General features: G+C 38.7%; 1 protein-coding gene across 3 annotated transcripts in view; it reads right to left on the reverse strand.

Moving 5' to 3' along the window:
- Window positions 1–16,537, reverse strand: part of LOC127570364 (voltage-dependent L-type calcium channel subunit beta-2-like) — a 291,296-nt gene that overhangs the window by 102,894 nt on the left and 171,865 nt on the right. The window lies entirely within an intron of this gene.

The following is a 16,537-nucleotide window of genomic DNA, read 5'->3' on the forward strand; positions in this document are numbered from 1 at the left end:
ACCCCCGGGAATTGTGGTGCTTAGTTTTCATAGTGAGAAGTCCAGGCCTGGACTAGACTGGGCTTGTGTACAGGGGGAAGGCATAGTACTAAATATTTCTGGAATAGCAATTCACAGCGTGTAAACAATTTAAACCAATGTTTTGAAGGATGTTTTTCAAATGCATTCTTTCAAACGAGACTCTTGTTCAGTGCTGTGAAGCCCTCTGTAACTAAAGTTGCAGACTTCAGTATTAACAGAAGTAGCCACAGAAAGCCAGATCCAGGTAGGAAAATTGGATGCAGGTGTCCAGATGAAGTTCTCAACCGGAAACATAGACTGTCCATTTCCCTCCACAGATGCTGCCTGACTCACTGCGTTCTTCCAGCAGTTTGTTTATTGCTCCGGGTTCCAGCATCCGCAGTCTCTTGTGTCTCCAAGAAAACTGGATGATACAGAGTCCAAAATTGGGAGCAGAAGACAAACTACTTGAGGAACGCAGCAGGTAAAGCAGCATCTGTCAAGGTAAAGGGATGGTCGACATCTCAGATCGAGACTGTGCACCAGGATCTGCGATTTGGTTTTCGCTCCAGATTCCAGCATCCAAAATTAGGAGACTATTGAGACTACCAAGAAATTGGGAGTGGAATAATTTACAACTAAACAGTAACACCCAATCATATCTCCCCAAAAGTTTGCATCTATATTATTCACCTTGCAAATTAGAGAATAGGTTGCCACCTTTCTTATTAAAAGCAGATTACCTCCTACTCTCAGCCAATTTCCCTGGTCTCTTCTGGACATGTTAATGATCTTTTTTTTCCAATTTATAAATTTTTTCCTTTCTTCATTCCTCCTGAATATTTCAGTTATTTGCTGTGGTTTGGTTTAGTGAAGCCAGAGTTTCTTTTATTGATATGGTGATCCCGAAAGAGAGCATGGAAGACTGCTTCCACAAAAGGAATATCGGGGTTTGCTCCAATAATATCCTCACCTATTTTTCACACCGATTAAAGGAGTTGTTGGATTGGGTGCAAGTCAGATAAGGTACCTATATTATTTGCTGTTCCTCAAATTGGGGAATGTATCTAATTATAACATATCTACTATTGGCTCAGCTCTGCTCAGATGATGTGGCATATACATTTACATCACAACTGGTGTCTAGATAAACTTGATGAGTCCATGGAAATCCTTATGTGAAGAGGCTTGCCTGAGCAGGATAGAAAGAAACCCTGCACATGTGTCGTACTGTTCTATGTTCTATTCCATCCTCCATGGCAACACTTGCCTGCAAGAGAGCATCTTCCAATGGCAGTCAGCCTTTTCTCCACTGTCACTCATGGCATTGGACCATCCTCCAATGGCAGTCAGCCTCTCTCTCCATCGTCACTCAAGGCATAGCTACAATGTCAGGCATCCAATCTGACATCAATTTTAGAATGAGATGCAATATCCAAAACAACCGTTCCAGCATCACCTATAATGTATGTGCGGGTGCATGTGTTCCTTATTTTGAAACCAAACAAAGCAAGGTATGTTAAAAAAGAGACAGAGAGGGCTGCTAGAGAGTTGCATATGCAACTGGTTTGTGCAACTCTCTATCTACACTGCCCCTTACTGCAAGTACATACGCATCATACATTTACATGTTGCTTTTCCATTATTTATATGTTTATCCTATTCACAGATTTCTGAGTGCTTCCATTTTCTCAAAGGCTCATGCTCCATCCCACCCATAATCCTTATCTTGGCCCCTGCGGTAATCTTATCTGCAGTAGTATCCAGGGAACAGGCCATGCTGGAGGCCTGTATTCTCCGCTGCTCTTCCACAGGTTGCAAGGTGGAGCAGTCTGCCGGTTACTACTAGGCCCAGACATTGTAACCCAAGGCCACCCCAGCATAACTACAATGATGAATTTTGATATCTTGATGATGTCAAAAGCATTTTAATATCATGGAAAAATAAATTTTAAATAATACTTCAGGTAAAAATTGTATTAAACTGCGGTGAGTTCATTAAAAACAAAAAATTAACAAAAAAGCTTAACCTAACTTTGCCTTTTAAAGACAGTCAGTGACTCTTACCAGTGATCATTTATTGAAATGCCCGTTCTCTTGTATGCTTCAGTGAATGATGTCTTGGAGCTCACCCTCTAAACCCTATCCTGTTTACAAGTGTCATCTGCATACCACAGCTCAATAGCTGAGGTTGGAGTGACATTGCTTCTGGAACAGATGTGACATAACTTGAACGATTTCCAATTCATACTGTAGATTAGTTTATCTCTAACAGGAAGTTTGTTGGATACGAGGCAGAGCCGTACTTGGACTTAGTCTATACAGGAACTGTATCTGTGGCTAACCCTTTGGATAGCATCATGACTTTCTGCTATCAGGTAGCAAGCTCAGGAAAAGTTCAGTGTGCAGCATAACCACTGTATATGCTCTTTTTTGACCCTACAAAAGCATTAAATCCATCAATTCATAGGAACTATGGAAAACCTTTCCTAAATTTGACTGGCCTCAGAAAGGTTGTCATGATGTTATGTATCAAGGCTCACTTCCCAGACTCATCTTGCAGAATCAAATGCCTTTGTTGTTCTTTGCTCCAGTTTCCACCTTTTCAGCAAATGTTTTAAAGGCATCGGTACAGTTGCAAGGTCTGAAGTTCTGTCAAAGATTTAGCATAGTACTGTATCATATCTAAGAATGATCTAAGTTTTATATTTTCCAGTTTCTATGTCTTCACAATTGCCTGGTTGCAATCTATTTGTATCCACTATTAGCCCAAGGCAAACTTCTTTTTGTAAAGATGCATGCTTGCTACTGTTGAGCTTTATATTGTGATTGTGTCGTCAGCAGAGCACCTCTTCTAACATTTTCTTGTGGCTGTTAGTACATCATCTTGATTGCATGAGCAATGATCTACACCCTGTAGCAAGTTGTCCATTGTAGTTTGAAAGACCTTTGGTGATGTTTACACACCATAAAGCAGGGTTTTTTTTTTGCATGAATACAAGCTTTGTGGGCATTCATTGTTAAATATTGTTGTTTCACCTTGCCTTCATTCAGCTGAGTATATATATATATACATACACACACACACATATATATACATACACACACACAACAAATCTAGTTTGGTGAAAACTCTGTGATGCAATGGGTACTGCTCATTATCACTGACTGTTGTTGTCACTGTCTTGTCTGTTTTAGACTCTGCTACAAGTCTTGTCAGTCAGACTTAACTCTTTTACCACTCCATATTGCTCTGATTTATCTAACTCTTCCTCCACCCAGTCTTTCATGAATGTGATGGGTTGAGGGTTACAGTATATTGCTTTTATGCTGGATTTCGTATGGATATTGGCATTATAACCTGCAATACAGTGTAGTATTCTTGAACATTTTTGCATATTTTCCCAGTAGTAAGTCTAGGTGTGATTTTGAAGCAAACAAGTTGATCACAACTCTCCAATCCAGCTTCAATTCTCTGAGCCAATCTTTGTCCATCAATGTTAATTAATTAGTATAATCGAACACAGCCATTCATAGTTCTATTTGCTGACTATAGCGATACACTGAACATTTCATCTGGCCTAAAGTCGTCAATATTTTGCCTGCATATGTTTTGAACTTCACAGTAATCCTCATCAATGGTTGATGGTTGAACTTACTGCCCATGACTGAGGACTGCTGTGTCAAAGCTCCTATTTGTGCACTGGCCATTTAACATGTATCTGGTGGTGTGAATGCTGGATAAGCCCAAGTCTCCATTGTCTACATTGGTTTCTATACTGTGTAGATTTATTCTATGTGGCTTCATGCTGGGACAATTTTGTTTTGAAGACATCATACTCATTGAATGGCTTTGATTTGCTGCCTTGGCTTTAGATTTGCATCTTGATTATATATGGCCCTCTACTTCTGAGAGTTAGAACCTTTTGCTATTCAGAGTTGAGGAGAAGGACATTGTAGTTGTAGAATTTGGGGATGGGACAGTGAAATTCTGGAACACATTACTGTAAACAAGGGAGGAGGTATTAGATGCTTAAAGGCAGATAAATCCCCAGGGCCTGATGAGATGTATCCCAGACTTATAAGGAAGGCAACAGAGGAGATTGCTGGGATCCTGACACATTTCTTCTATTTTCACTGACTACAGATGAGGAACTAGATGACTGGAAGAGAGCAAATGTGGTAATTTTATTCAAGAAGGGCAGTAACAATAAGTAAGGTGACTACAGGCCTGTGAGTCTAATGTCACTGGCAGGGAATTCATTGGAAAAAATTCTGACAGACTGGATTAAATTTTAATTGGAAAAACAGGGGTTAATCAAAGACAGTCAATAAAGTTTTGTTAGGGAGAGATCCTGTCTGACCAATTCAATTGAATTTTTCGAAGAGATTACAAACTGTATTGATGAGGGAAGTACATTTGATGTGGACTACATTGACTTCAGTAAGGCCTTTGACAAGATCCCATATAGGATGCTGGTCCAAAAGGTTAGAGCCCAAGGAATCTAGGGCAAGTTGGATTCAAAGTTGATAGGAGGTAGAGGTCGATGGAGGGTGGAGGGTCGTTTTTGAGACTGGAACCCTGTGATCAGATGTCTACCACAGTGATCAGTACTGGAACACTTACTTTACAGTTTGGATATGAATATACGAGATATGATAAGCAAGTCTGCAGGTGGCACGAAAATTCAAGATGACACGACAATCACACGACAGCATGTGCTCTAAGGCTCCAGGTTGCAGTGCCGAAAGTGGTCTGTCAACAGGAGAATGTACCTGCTGGTAACATGACTGCTGGATTTTTGTTGCAAATTTGTTGTCCTCCACAATATCGGAAAGTTAGTTATTGAAATGATCCTTCAACCATTGTACTACTTTGTTAAATAATACACCAGAGGAGGAAGCAGAGGGTGGTGGTTGAATTCTTGGAATGGAGGCCAGTGACCAGTGGTGTGCCGCAGGGGTCGGTGTTGGGACTCTTGTTATTCATTAGTTATATAAATGATTTGGATGCCAAATGCACAAGGCTTGATTAGTACATTAGCAGACGACACGAAATTAGGAGATGTTGTTGATAGTGAAGAAGGTTATCGTAGATTACAGGGGGATCTTGATCAGTTTGGGAAGTGGGAAATGGATTTCAATTCAGATAAGTGTGAAGTGATGCATTTTGGAAAGTCAAACCAGTGTAGGACTTATACTACGAATGGTAGGGCACTTGGGTGTAATGGAACAGAGGAACCTAGAGTACAAATGCATAGTTTGTTGAAAGCGGCATTATAGATAGACAAGATGGTGAAAAAAGCATTTAGCACGCTGGCCTTTATAAGTCAGGGCACTGTGTATAGGAGTTGGGACATGATGTTGCAGATGTACAAGTTGTTGGTGAGGCTGCTCTTGGAGTTATGTGCACAGTTTTGGTCAACCTGTTATAGGAAAGATGTGGTTAATCTGGAAAGAGTGCAGAAAAGATTTATGAGGATGTTGCCAAGACTAGAGGGTCTGAGTTATCAGGAGAGGTTGGCCAGGGTAGGATTTTGTACCTTGGAATATAGGAGAATGAGGGGCAAACTTATAGAAGTGTCTAAAGTTATGAGAGGCATAGATAATGTGGACGGTAACAGTCTTTTCCCCAGGGTAGGGGAGTCCAAAACGAGGGATGCATAGATTTAGAGTGAGAGAGCAAGGATTTAAAAGGGACCTGAGGGGCAATGTTTTCACGCAGAGGGTGGTGAGTGTATGGAACAAGCTGCCAGAGAAAGTGGTTGAGGAAGGTACAATGGTATCAGTTAAGAAGCACTTGGATAGGTATATGGAGGGGCGGGCTTAGAGGGACGTGGGACTAGCTGGGTGGTCACCCTGGTTGGCATGGACTCGTTGGGCTGAAGGGCCCATATCTGTGCTGTATTGCTCTCTATGACTCCATGACCTTTTGGTTACCATGGTTAGAAGAAAGTGATTTTCATACTTCAATGTTTTGTACAGACATGATTTCACCACTACTATTAATTTTCACTACGTTATTTGTTCCAAAAAATAATTTTCATGCATTTCATTTATAAACTGAAAGGCTCATACACGCAATTCTATTCACAGGTGTAAGCAGCCATCTCTGATGTTTCCACTTTTACAATGGATGCGGTTTCTGTTCAGAAAAATTATGCGCCATCATAATATCTCCTGTGCTTTCAATTTGATTTCCCTTGTTTCTTACAATGCAGCATTTGCTGTGCATTCAACTTCATCCTTCCATGAAGTTGGTTAAAAAAATGTTAAAATTCTGTTACATCACACTCATTGACAGACTCAAAGATATCGCTCTTTTTCAAATATCTACCCTTGTCAATTTGCAACATGTGCCTGTTTACTTGTTGGAGACAAAAGAAACTGCAGATGCTGGATGCTGGTTTGTTGCTCTGTGTTCACTTGTTGCCTACTTCTAACCTGGCAAAGTTGAGTATATAGCAATGTACAGAGGCACGTGGATAGTTGGTTCAGCTCTCTAAGTACACTAAATACATATGTATGATCTGTACATTTGTACATACATGTGGTGCATTTACATACACCATATTACTCAAGCAATATTCTGGCTGCTATATTGCCCAAGCTTAAGTATTATGTGCATTCCTTCACCTCCAATTTGGCATTTCCAGAATACTAATTGCACTAATCTAAACATCATCCTGCCCCATCGCTGAATCCATCATTCATAATTTCATCACTTCAGGATTGACTTTCCTAATGTCTTTGAAATAAAAACGTTGTTAAAGTTCATTAATCAAGACTTCTATTGACTAAGTCCTTTCCAGTAGAAAATCCTGCAAACAATCATTCTATTCCTCTCCGAATATACCAGCTCCCCAAGCCCTTCAAATAGAATTCAAAATTATTTCTAATCCCCCCCCATATCCTCTATCCACCATAATACCTGCCATATATCCCAATCTATTGCTAATCCCCAATTACCCACACTGAAATTGGGGGCCAATCACTTCAGTACTATTCTCTGCTCAGAGCTGGCTCCCTGCCTCATAAACACTCCCAAAAGAACTTCTACAACAATGGCTTCAGTCCTTTCCCATTATTATTGTTTCCCCTTGAGTGAAATGGCTGGTGGTTAAGATCCATCATGGCCCAAATTAGTGGACATTAATATTGTTTCAAAAAGCATAAGTTTATCTAAATTGTGACGGGCTCTCTGTGTTATGCAGTCTGAAACTCAGTCAAACTCCAAATCCAACAGAAGACCACATTATGAACACTGAACACAATATACTAAATCAGAAGAACTACAAATGTGGCTTCACTTGGAAGGACTGTTTGGGTCCCTGGATGGTGGGAGGGAAGCAAGTAAAAGAGCAGGTGCTGTACCTCCTGAAGCTGTGCAGGAAAGTGCCATGAGAAGGGGATTGGTTGGTGGAGATGGAGGAGTGTACCAGGAAGTTGCAGAGGGAACAGCCCCTTTATAATGCTGAAAGGGAAGGAGAGGGAAGCTGTGTCGGGTGGTGGAATCCTATTGAAAGTGATGGAAATTATGGATGATCCATTGAATGTGGAGGCTGGTGGGTGAGAGGGGAGGACATGAGGAACTCTATCTATGATCTGGCTGAGATGAGAGTGATTGGGATAAACTAGAACCTTTTAAATAAATGTATTGATTTTCTGTTTTCAAATGCATTATTTTTCTTAATTCTCAAAGTAGCAATCTGATAGGGTCAGATTCCTCACAGATTTGTCCCCAGAGATGTAATTTGGAAATATGATATCAACATGTACGAGAACCTAATATTCACATTGGTCCAGTTTGCAGGGATTAGCATTCAGGAAATTAGTCTCTCACCTCCCCCCGCCCCAGTCTAAGTTCAATTATTCATTACTATTTTGATAAATATTATGGTGCATGCATCTGTTTCTGATAGAGCTGTGAATATTGACTCTAGTTGAGAATCCAAGTAAATTAAAAACAAATCAGTAAAATTATGAAAGCAAAAGCTAGGCATGCTATGGTCATATCACATTGCTGTCAGAAATTTTACAACTAGAAATCTAAAATGTAAATGCTGCAAATCTGAAATTGAACTGGCTGTTCTTCTGCTGCAAGTCATCTAGCTGTGATATTGGCTTGGTTCTTCTCTCGCCATTAACACAGCCTGACCTACTGACCATGTACCATAGACATGTATTTCACATTTTACACCTCTTTATATTACTACCCTCTAATGGCCCCCACTGACCCACATTGATCAAAGGACCTTTATAACTTATTTCCATGGTAATGCTGGCTTCACCCTGTCACAGATGCTCCCTTTGTCCTATACATTCCTCCACCACTTTCTCTACAACTTAAAACTAATTTGTTTTTCTCACTATCCCAGTTCTGAAGAAAGGACTTCAACCTGAAATGTTATCCCTGCTTTTCTTTCCACAGATGCTGCCTGATCTGCTGAGTGTTTCCAACATTTCCAGCTCAGGAAGCTCATATTGTTAGCTACAACTGTTACTCATGAGCAGACAACACTGAAATCTCATCACTTCCCACTCACCATCATGTCTATTGTTAACCACACTTTTAAGCTGTCTAACTCATTAACATTGTCCAGTGAAAGTAGATATATAGAAATCTACTCTGTGATAAATACAGGAATTTATGTCTGATAAGGTTTAAAACTTCAAATACAACTGTCATATTTTAGTTTGTATTTCTCTCCTTTGTGTTTAAGACTACCTCATAAGTAGGCACTCTTTTGAATATTTTTAGTTGTCCTGATATGCAAACAAAATTCGTGACATGCCTGAGGAAGCAGCAGAGAGCTATTTTCAATTTATTCCAGCATTCACTGTCATGGGTCATCTTTGTCTTCAGAATGTGACAAAGTAAACTAATGTTAGCAGGAAATCTCTGAAGACACTTGTATAATGGATCTCACATGTATGTAATCACTTCAGAAAAGTCTAGGAGTATTCAGTAACCTAGCACTTAATGACCGGGACACACTTACACTTTGCTTTCAGTCTTAACATTTTACCAGGAAAATACACGTGTACCTTATATGAATATTAGTATTGAGATAATATTCATGGTGCCAGTGCCTATGACTTAATTTTTACTTGCTAATGTGAAATGCAAAAATACACACCTGGATTTTCAGTTAGCTGCTTAATGGAAATGGTTGATGCCAAATATATTGGATAACACATGATTAATTGGATTTACAGTATATGGGACAAATGTTTTCTTACATGAAAACAACTTCACGTTAGAAGCATTAAAGCACCTTTTGAATTTATATCTGATGAATATAGTTAAGATATTTTTATAACACAATAGGTTATATTTTAAAACATTCAAAATGATAGACTGTTGCATAATGAATCAGTTAAAATTAGACCAAACTCAAGCATCCTTCATTGATTATAAAATACGAGTACTTTTCTCACGTGTGTGGTTGTGATCAGAGCAACAGGAAGCCATAATTTCAATTAGATCACGTCAGCTTTTTCTTCCCAAACAAAAACCACCCAATTTCTTAGTTTTCCCTCACAAATTAAACTGCTGATAGCTAGAATCATCTTCATTGCTTACCTCTTGTATATTCATATCATTCTTAGTCTCCGGTGGGTAGACATTCATACATTTTTCCGTACAGGCTCAACAAAACCCTCAGACATCAACCATTGTCTCTCGAATTGTACTCTATGCTCTTTGTTAATGCTGACAATTCATAGATTAATCCATTCTAATCCCTTGATCTCTGTTCTGATCAACACACTGAACTGCCATTCCAATTCACTGATATATATATTTATGTAAAATATATAACAATTATATACATGTTACTTTTTATATAACATACTTGTAATCTTCTATCCAATATGAAAGGCTACCTAGACCTCGATATCCAGCCATTAATTGAAATGTTATCGGAAGCTTTCTGGAACTCTCATTGGTCTGGATCGTCCTTGACCAGACCCAGACCTCATAAGGTATCCCTGTGGTCCCTTTTATTGTGTGGCTGCATGACACCTAATGACCCCTAGGCCTTGCTGTTTTGGCCATTCCACAACTGCAGTAGGCAGCAAGCACAAGTAGGCCCCAGCCAGGGAAAATATATAAATTAACATAAAATATTAATATTAATAAAAATATTGATTACATTAAAATGTGCCTGCATCTGACTGCCAACACATTCAATGCTTGTGTGCTGCAGGCTAGCATGTGCCAATTTGCACAGTGCTGCTAGCTGGAGTTCCTCTATGGGACCTCAGGCTGGCCATCACATTTGCTGCCCACTGTGATTTTCCTGTCCTTTATATCTATGGAAAAAACTTAGAGTGTAACTAAAAAGAAAGATAAATATAAACAGAAGCAACTGCATTTGCTGAACAGTAAATCTTAGAAATAATAAAATTGCAGCAGAAAGACCTGATTTTAACTGAAAGTGCAAGTCAAGCAGACAGGGAAGAGGCAAGTGGGAAATCCCCATGAGACCTATAGTAGGGAGTCCACAAACTTGTTGAGACACCTGAATTTGAGCATTCCTGTTATTAAGTTCCCTTGAGCAAGATACCAACAAGCTACTGGGGCAATGTGATAGCAAAACTCCTGGCCCTGATGCTAGAGTTTTAAAAAAGGAAGGGTGAATGTATTGCTTGTGATCTTGCTAAAATGCCCTAGATTCTGGAAAGGTTCCAGTACATTGGAAAACAGTAAATGTAATGCTGTTATGCAAGAAAGGAGGGAGAGAGTGAAGGAGGAACTGTAGGCCTGGCATCAGTTGTCAGGAAGATGCTGGATCATGGGTTTACAAAGGATTGAACGTGAACGATATGTATAGAAGGTAACCATGGTTCCTTAACAACAAAATTCCTGAGTATGTCAAATATTGTGAGGAAAAGGTGGAATTAGTGGGCAATCAGGGAATAAACACATTTTTACAGCTACATGGATATCTCATGAAAAACTATTATCCTGCTTCTGTAATCAAACCTTAACTGGAGCCTTTTCCAATTCATTTGGCTGGTGATTTGGTGTCAGTAATTTTCTGTTCCTCTATTACCACTCGCAATCTTTTCCACATCAACTTATTGTCCAAATGTCTTTTTTTTACTTTAATATTGAATTGGGTTCCCTTGCCATTAAATTCATGTCCTGATATCACTGTCCTGCATCCAAACTCATCAACTTCATGAAAAATTTATTTAAAAGAATGAACCTGGATCAGATTCACACTCATCCTCTGGGGAAGAGTAATCATAACATGCAATTTCACATTAAGTTAGATAGCGATAAATTTAAGATTTAAAACTAGGAACCTAACCTTAAATATAGGCAATTGCACAAGAATGGGTGAAGTTGGCTAAGACAGAAATTAAATTAAAAGTTATAGTAGAAAATGTGTGGCTGATATTGAAACAAATATACGAAACATTGGTGAGACCGCACTTGGAATATTGTATTCAGTTCTGGTTGGCGTACTATAGGAAGGGTGTGATTAAGCTCGAGACAGCGCACAAAGGATTCACAAGAATGTTGCTGGGACTGGAGGGCTAGAGTTATGAGAAGAGACGGGATAGCATGGGGCCATTTTCCTTGGAGCGAAGCAGGCTGAGGGCAACTTTATAGAGGCTTATAAAATCACGAGAAGCATAGATAAAGGTGGATAGTCACAGTCTTTTTCCCAGGCTAGAATGCATAGGTTTAAGGTGAGAGGGGAAAGATTTAAAGGGGACTTGAGAGGTAAGATTTTCACACAGAGGGTGGTGGCTATAAGGAACAAGCTGCCAGAGGAAGTGGTGGAGGTGGGTAAAATTACAATGTTTAAAAAAATATTTGGAATGGGTTCATGGATAGGAAATGTTTAGAGGGATATGGGCCAAATGCAGGCAAATGGGACTAGCTCAGGAAGGCACCTTGGTCAGCATGGATGAGTTGGGCTGAAGGGATCGTTTCCACTCTGTATAACTGTTTGACTCAAATATTTCATAATTTAGAACAAATCTTCTGGTCCTGATGAGATGCTTCTTAGGGTTTTAAAAAAATGATGACTGTAGGTAGTAGATGTATTAGTGTGATGATCCTAAAATTCAATAGATTTAGGAAAGATTTTAGTGGATTGGAAAACTGTAAATATAAAGCTGCTGTTCAAGAAAGAATAAAAGAGAACTGTAGGCCAATTACCCAAACATCAATTGTTGGGAAAATACTGGAATTGACAATTAAGGAGCAGCTGAACAAGCACAAGGTGGAATCAAAGAGAAATGATGTTTAACAAACTTATAGTGTGCTTTGAGGATGTAAAGATTTAAGGTAGATAAAGGGGCAGCAAAGGATTGATGTATTGGAGTTCCAACAGGTACATGAAATGCACAAGGTGCAGCTCATAGGTTGTTAGGATGGAAAAAGTGTTACTTAACAAACAAAAAACAAACAGTAAGGATAAAATAATATTTTCCTTGTTTGCAAGATGTAACTTTGGAGTGCCTCAGATTTCACTGTAGTAACCCACAATCAACTTTGAAAGCTTAGATAAAGGAACCAAGTATATTAATACCAGATTTATTGACAAGTAGATAAGGGGCACAAAGGTTCTGCAAAGGATTAGAGACTGTTTAAGCAAGTAGGTAAAAAGAAGACAAATGAAGTACAAAGTTATTGTCTTTGGTAGGAAGAATAGAAATGTGGACTGGAGGGCTTGTGCTATAACGAGAGACTGGATAGGCTGGGACCTTTTTCCTTGGAGCGTAGAAGGCTGAGGGGTGACTGTATAGAGATTTATAAAATCATGAGGGGCATAGATAAGGTGGATGATCACAGTCTTTTTCCCAGGAATAGGGGAGTCTAAAACAAGAGGGCATAGGTTTAAGGTGAGAAGAGAAAGATATAAAAGGGACCTGAGAGGCAACTGTTTCACACAGAGGATGGTGGGTATATGGAACAAACTGCCAGAGGAATTGGTAGAGGCAGGTACAATTACAACATTTTTAAAGACATTTAGACAGGTACATGGTTAGGAAAGAGTGAGAGGGATGTGGGTCAGATGGGGAAGTGGGTCTAGCTCAAGTAGACAACTTGGTCAGTATGTACAAGTTGGGCTGAAGGGCCTGCTTCCATACTATATAACTCTATGACTCTTTGTGCAACTATTAAGCGCTGGTGTTCGGAGTGACCTTGGTGTCCTTGTACAAGATACAGAAAGCTTACATGGTACAGTGACAAACAAATAGAGGGGTATATTGTAAGATTTTTAACTTTTGTAACACATTCTGCTATCGCAAGAGGGATGTATTACAAATGTAAGGAAATCATGCAACAGCTGTTCTAGACTTCAGTGAGACCATTATAAACCAATACCAATACTTGGAGTTTTTACATAAAAGTTTGGTCTGCTTAATTAAGGTGTGGAGGTGATGCAGCAAAGATTTATTAGATTGATCTGTAAGTAAGGTGACTGTCCCATGAAGAAAGAATAGCCAGAATGGCTCCATACTCTGTGGAGTTTTAAACAGTTAGAAGTATAATTGAAATATATACTGTAAGATTGCAAGGGGGGCTTATCAGGGTGGATGTTGCGAGGATGCTTCTCTGAAGATTAAGTCTACAACTAGGGGGTATATTATCAAGAGGTCTGAGCTTAACTAAGATGAGGAAGAATTGATCTCTCAGAGGTATGCAAAGCTTTGGACTTCTCTACCAGGGAGAGATGTGGATGCTGAGTTATTAAGTTATCAAGGCTGAGGCAGGTTTTTGGATTGCAGAGGATTTAAGTGTCATGAAGATCTGACATGAAAATAGAGTGGAAGCCAAGATCAGATCTGTCAAGATCTTATTGAATGGTGGAGCAGGTTGAGGGACTCTAGGCCCTCACTCCTGCTCTGTTTCCTATGTTTACGCACTGCCTGAACAGACAGCAAAGTCCTTTGGTGGACAATTTTTCCTTATAACTCGCAGTTCTAAATTAAGAAATCAGCTCAATCATACATTCAGCAACAATTCTGCATTGCATGACATCTCTCTTTACTTTTGGAAAAGTTTTAGATGGGTAATATAAACAGATTAAAAAGACATTAAAATGATTAACACCACAAGCTTTTGGTAGCACACAGTACAAGGGATATCCATGCAGATCTGGATATTCTGAACTAAGTTATCTGAATAAAACTAGCAATTACTTAATAAACCTTGTAACATTTCTGGGATGCAGTAAGATGCTGAGTAATACAAAGAGTCAGATTTTTTTGAAACAGGGATTCTCAAAAGGAAGGATTGAATTAGAAAGGAATGAAACAATAGGACAGGATAGAAAAGTGAGGAATAACTTGAATTAATTTTTTTAAATTGCATGCTTAAAATCTGCATCTAAAGTCAGAATTAGATTTATTATCACTGACTTATATGATCCAAACTTTGTTGTTTTGCAGCAGTAGTACAGTACAGACATAAAAAATACTATAAATTACAAAAATAAATAAATAGTGCAAACAAAAAGGAATAATGAGGTAGTGTTCATGGACCATTCAGAAATCTGATGGCGGGAGGGAAGAAGCTGTTCCTAAATTGTTGAGTGAATATTAGTCACTGAACTTTCTGTGACAAGTATAAATACTGTGCAAATATAACAACTTCATTAAATCCAGAGTTTAAGCAGAAGATGCTACTTTCATCAAGTCAACAGTGAAATTTACACCAATTTGCAATTCATGGGCTATTTCTGCCTTCCTTCAAGTTGCTGGCCAATTTACACATTATTAATGATCTACATTATTTCCATGCCAACCTTTCTCTGCATGAAAATCTATACAGCTGCTCCTGAAGAGCACATGGAGTGTATTATTTTTCACTGAGTATATCAATATTAAATTATGAATTAACATTAAAATTTAATGATTTTCCCAGGAATTCTGCTGTTTTGCTGGGGACAGTGGAAATTTAATGTTTTTGAAATATGCTTTCCACAGAATGCTGCATAAAATTTGAAAATTAAATACTTTGTTGTGCAGCTTAGGTGTAATCAGAGAACTTGGAGACTAATGGCCACATGCAGAACAGAACCATCACTGCCAGTAGATGTATTTCAGGGAACATACCAATGGTTCAGCTTCTGATAACCGCGGTATTCTACTGATATAATTGGCAGCACTGTTTTGCTGTCATTCACTCCGATTTAAATTGCATTCATGCCTTTTAAAACAGGACATGAATGTTGAACAAACAGCAGCTGATAAAAGGTAAAACACTGGAGTCACAGGTTGCTTACAAAGCTATTATTACAGAAAAACTCATTTTTCCATTATGCACCTTCTAGATAAGGTTGAACCCCACTACTCCAGCCTGCTTTCCAATAAATATATAGAAGTGAACTCAACTGACACACCATATTGACATTCATTAAAATAAATCACATGGATACAAGTAATAGGTGAAACAGCACCTAAAGTTCATTTGGAAGAAAATAAATTAAAAGAATTTAAAGGTGTGGTGACGTCAAACTTTCACAAACACTCAGGACAAAACGTGGCATATGATACTCTTTCCACGAGGAATCCAGTATCCTCTGTTGCATTTTTAAATACAAATAACTTCAGTGCAAAGAGTATAATATAAGTTAGGCATCATTGGGCCAAAGAGGCATATGGAGTTAAAAAGAAAACCAGCAGTCCTTTTAACAACTTGAATCGTTCAATCTATATTGTAAGGTCCTTCATCAACATTTAACAGTTCACCAAATAAAGACATGGAGTTTCTCAAGGAACAGGTGTTAGACAACTGTTGTCAGACACTTCAAATACCCATCATGATTAATTTAACGGCTCCAGATTCCACCCGACAATCTTTAATTTGAGGTGTCAAGAATCACTTCTAAAAGCAGTTATTAAGAATGGCTGCTAACACAAAGTAAAGTTAGAAAAGCATGATTTCTACAAACAAAAGGAGGACTCAAGCAAGATTGTTTACAAGTTGTATAATAATAGGAGTATGGATATTTGACTAATTGCAATAAATCTGACACATCTGATGAATAACCTGTACTGGGAATTTTAACTCTCCCAGGTCTAGGATAAAATTTGAAAGACAGGAAACTTGATCCCATCCACCCATCTGCACAGACCCTTCTGGTTTTAATAAAGGTGTGTTTGAGAATGGAGCACAACCTATATATTTTCAGGGTTTTTAAAACATTATTTTTAAAGAAAAGGATAAGTAAAATATTTTAAAGATGTTTCATGACTCAAACTTTACCACAGATTTAAAGTATAATTGTTGTGAGTAAAGATTCCCAGATTTCTGGAAATCCGTTAGCCAAAGAGTAGTGTACATAGTTGGATTCAGTAGGATTAAACATCTCCAGCAATGTATGTGGAGGAGAATTTGGTCTAGCCTGACTTCTAAACCAATCTGATCAGATCTCCAGAATGGTCTGACAAAATCCCTGACACTATGCTCAAGTTGAAAAGTGACTCTGCTGTGGGGCTGCTGTTCATTTGCCATCAGATCTTCAAGTCATTCCACCTCAATCGCACTCCCACCTCTGTGAGT

The sequence above is a fragment of the Pristis pectinata genome, chromosome 5 (genome assembly GCF_009764475.1).
Source record: "Pristis pectinata isolate sPriPec2 chromosome 5, sPriPec2.1.pri, whole genome shotgun sequence".
NCBI classification, from domain to species: domain Eukaryota; kingdom Metazoa; phylum Chordata; class Chondrichthyes; order Rhinopristiformes; family Pristidae; genus Pristis; species Pristis pectinata.